Source organism: Danaus plexippus (genome assembly GCF_018135715.1).
Source record: "Danaus plexippus chromosome 16 unlocalized genomic scaffold, MEX_DaPlex mxdp_31, whole genome shotgun sequence".
NCBI lineage: Eukaryota > Metazoa > Arthropoda > Insecta > Lepidoptera > Nymphalidae > Danaus > Danaus plexippus.
Genome location: NW_026869852.1, coordinates 2935388 through 2939695, shown reverse-complemented (window position 1 = coordinate 2939695; position 4308 = coordinate 2935388). Strand labels below are relative to the sequence as shown.

General features: G+C 28.3%; 1 long non-coding RNA gene across 1 annotated transcript; it reads left to right on the top strand.

Moving 5' to 3' along the window:
* Nucleotides 1-1397: 1397 nt before the first annotated feature.
* Nucleotides 1398-2115, top strand: LOC133320322 (uncharacterized). The gene is made up of 2 exons (XR_009753713.1): nucleotides 1398-1457; nucleotides 1698-2115. It is a non-coding gene; the product is annotated as an uncharacterized LOC133320322 (long non-coding RNA).
* The last annotated feature ends 2193 nt before the right edge of the window (nucleotides 2116-4308 follow it).

Sequence of the window (4308 nt, the reverse complement as noted above, 5' to 3'; positions counted from 1 at the left end):
TTATTTTCCACACTTGAAGAATGTCTATTACTGTCATAAAATATTTTGTAATATTGCAATCCCACACAATATTGCACAGTATGTATGACCGTCATTTAATTTTAGAAGAATATTTAATATATATTTATATACAATTAGTTTTTATTTTATATTTAAGCTTCTGACTTGATGTATTTAGTATTTTTATAGACCGGGTCATGTCGCCTTAATAGCAACGTAGACAAAGAGAAAAGTCACATTTTTTCATAAAAGAACACTGATATTGAAGGACAGACAGATATTCCTTTTGAGCTCCTTTGACATGTTTTTTATTAAAATTTATATTTTTTTGTATAACTTTTCCTTTTTTCATACTTTTTTATGGACCAATATTATTTTACTTCAAGAATAACAAAATTTTAAGGTATCGTTCTAAAAGATAACAAATATCGCGATATTATTAATGGTGTTAAAGTTCAGCGTTTGTTTTTATAATTTATATTATGTATAAAGATAAATTTGTTTTTTTTTAAGTACTATAAAAAAATTATTAAGATTTGTTAGATTTATTTCTAAATAATAATTATCATAAATTCTGTAACATACAAAACGGATACTTTTGACAATAACTAATAGCACTTAGTATATTCTGTTTAGATGAATTTAAATTTTTTAGCGACTTCAATAAATGAAACATGACTTCATTGATATAAATTCTACACTTAAATACGAACCCTAAAAAATATGTCTTTGAACATAACAATACTAATAAGTCTATTATGTGCCAGAATGTGCCTTACCTAAAAGATATATTTTGAGCGAGATAAATTATAATTTAGTTCTTATATATTTTTAATAATACTTAAGGTAAATTTTTTTTCATCAAATATTATCAATATTTTACGAGGATTTGTTGACCATCATGGATGTGTGTATTTAATGCTTTGTTGTATCATTTATCGCAAATGGTAGTTTTATATAAAAATATTTTTTTCTTTTTAATAACCAAAACCAGAACAACACCAATTATATGAATTTAATTTAAAAACGCGTTGCCTCGATAAAGTTATAAAGAGACATTTATTTAAACAACTATAGCAACGGTTCATAAGTAAAAGGTAACGTCAGTAATTTTTAATAAAATACAAAACTTGACTTTTATGAAAATACAAAGAAATGTTTTATTAAATAGATAACATATTAATAAAGTTCTTAACAGTATTGTTCTCACTCGAACTGAAAAATGAAAAATCAGACTAGAACTTTTGATGTTGTAAGGTATGTATATAAATAGTGATAAGTTTCAGTAAGTCATTTCTTTATATAAGTCACAGGAATCCAATATCTAGTTCCATCCTGTTCCCACGTCAGTTTATAAATTGTGAGCAGCGAACTAGAGAATGTAATTTAAAGTTGGTCGACGGCGCGTGATGCTGTCAGCTGTGATGGACACTGTTCCATTTTGTATTAACGGTATTGTATGTAGTAAATATTGAATAGTATCTGTATAAAATAAAATAATATAAAAGTGTATTTTTTTTAAACTACAGTCTTAACACTGAGGTCTGTTAAGATTTTTTTTTTAATAATTCTCCAGTATTTATTGTCTATTAAATGCTAAATATTTGAAATAGAAATTTATTAACATATACGCAAATCACATTTAAACTATAGTGCGATAGTGGTTTAAATACGAAAATGTTTTCTTTTTGTTTCAGGTCATCGTTTTCAAAACACAATTTCTGTGAAAAAGACTGTGGAAAGTTATAAAGACTTATTTTTTGACTGCAACCAATTATAGTAGCCTACTATGAATACATTTCACAGCTGACCTTTATAATAACCATTGAACCTATCTTCAGGCGTGTTTCAATTCTTAATCAAATAAATCTATGATGATTTTGAATGCAGCATCTATTAAAGTCCAAATGAATTATTATTCCACTAATAGATAGACAGTTTTGCTGCAAGCGACGACGTCGGAAGTTCATTAAGCAAGCTTCCATATTAATTAATACTCGGTGAACATTAGACGACTTCCCGGGCCTGAGAGTCGACGAGAAAATTAATACAACCTACCCAACTAACAACTAATTCATACAAATATTCTTGAAATTAAAGTAACGTTTTCGGATATTATGTGTTTTTTATTCTGTTACAACTACATACTCCCGACGTTTCGATTCAATTACAGCAGCCGTGATGACGGAAAGACGAAAGAAACAATTTCAAAGTTGTTTTAAAATAATAAAATAAGCGTAGTAATATCCGAAAACCTTAGTTTTATTTCAATTAATCCACGCGAAATTCATAGATATCACAAATATTCTTGAATGAAACTTTTAAATTTCTAAATTCTTTTTATAAAATATGAGTCGTCAATATTTGGTGCGATGTTAAATGATTAAATCCCCTTAAATCCAATCCCTGAACTTACCACTGTAACAAATTGATTTATTGATTGAAAAATATGAAAAAAAATATTTGTGTTTCCCTACTTATCGTTCTAAAAATAATAAAAAAGTAGTAAGAGACGGTATGGTGACAAAAGTCATTTGAAGAATTAAATTAATAGGTACGGTGGTAGCTGTTCTTATCCGTCATACATCTGAAAGATTATAAACTATTTGAATGAGTGTACCGACTATAGCTGATACATTAATAAATAGTATTTCTCATTTTTAAAATAATATTTTCTCTCTTTTCAATCTTTACTCAATATATTAAAACCTTTTTTGATGAATTTGTAACTGAAGGAGTTCACATATAACAAATAGAACAATTGTTGAAAATGAAGTAGAAATTCATTCAAGTTTGTAGATTATTGAAAGTACTTATTTATTGAATCAAAGAAAAGGAAAACTTGAAAACATTCTTACGTTAGGATTTAGGCATGTAACTAAACGAGAATGGTATTTTGATATTTCGGATTCACTATCACAAACGCTAACCACGCGATCTGAGACAATCGGGTGCTAATAGCAATGTTATTATAAAATAAAATTTACATAGATAAGACATTCTCTAACACAAGAACCATTTAATCGTTTGAATGAACCTGAGTTCTAGGAGTCTTTAAAGTTTTACACAAATATAAAATTAAAATTATCCACCTTATAAGAAAATGACATATAAAAAAATGAACAAAAGAAAATACTTTCCGCCAAAATTAACATCCTGAACAAAGTTCCTCTCCTATCAACTAAACCAGCCTGCACTGAAACAGAACCGTATCACTAATGCCTGCACAATGTAACTACAACACGTTACATTAAATCATTAATAATATTAATAAGGAATGTATGTGTGTGTTAAAGTTATAAAATTACAAAACTTGTGTAACTAAATTTGTCTTTGTTTGTAATGAAAATGATGTACCTAGTCCTCGAGGTTGAAACCCCAGCTAACAACTTGTTAACTGTTTATTACTGTAACGGTTGAAACAAAACCATTTCTTTTATATTACAATTAATATTCAAACCAATCTTTACTGAGGACTTCAACTCAATAAATTATATAATGTTGTAGCGTCAACAATACTGTAGGGCCTCGGTGAAGCAGCCACTAAATATTAAATGCGCTTTGTTCAACGTCTGCAAAGGCTTTAACGTTTCGAAGCTCTTAATTTCCGACGTTTATTTGACTTTCTTTTATAAATATATATTTTTTATTCTTTTGAAAAATTTTTGCCATGCATTTTATTTTCTCATTGAATAGTAGGAAAGGTGATGTTTAATTTTGTATTTTCAATAGTCTACTGGTTTTTATGAATTCACTCTCAACAGTTTGTATATTTGTTACGCTTGAGTTTCTTCAGTTACAAATTTATAAAAAGCTGTTTTAACATATTCAGTAAACATTGAAAAGCGAGAGAAAATACCATTTGAAAAACGAGAAGTACTAATTATAATTAATCTAACACTTATAGTTAGTCTGTTCCTTCAAATGTTTGTCCCCTAAATCCATATATCAAACCCCACAAACTATATAAAGGTATTTCTCCAGACGCCTCGCTATTAATTTAATTGAAATAGTATAAACATTCTACCTTCGCATTCTTTGCCTGCTACTTACCTCTTCTGAAAACTAGGATTGTATTGAACGAAACATAAGACGGCGACGACGACGGTTGACCGGCGAAGCGTTGACAAAGTACAACAAAGGTGTGGTTTAAAACAAAATGTTGAAACATAAAATATGACCAACATTTATAACACGTATAACCTAAACCTAATTCTATTACATTTACTAAGTGTCTAAAACCTAGTGTCCGAGATCTTCTAAAAAACTTGGCTACCTGCCGAGCTGCAATATATCAATTCATATTCT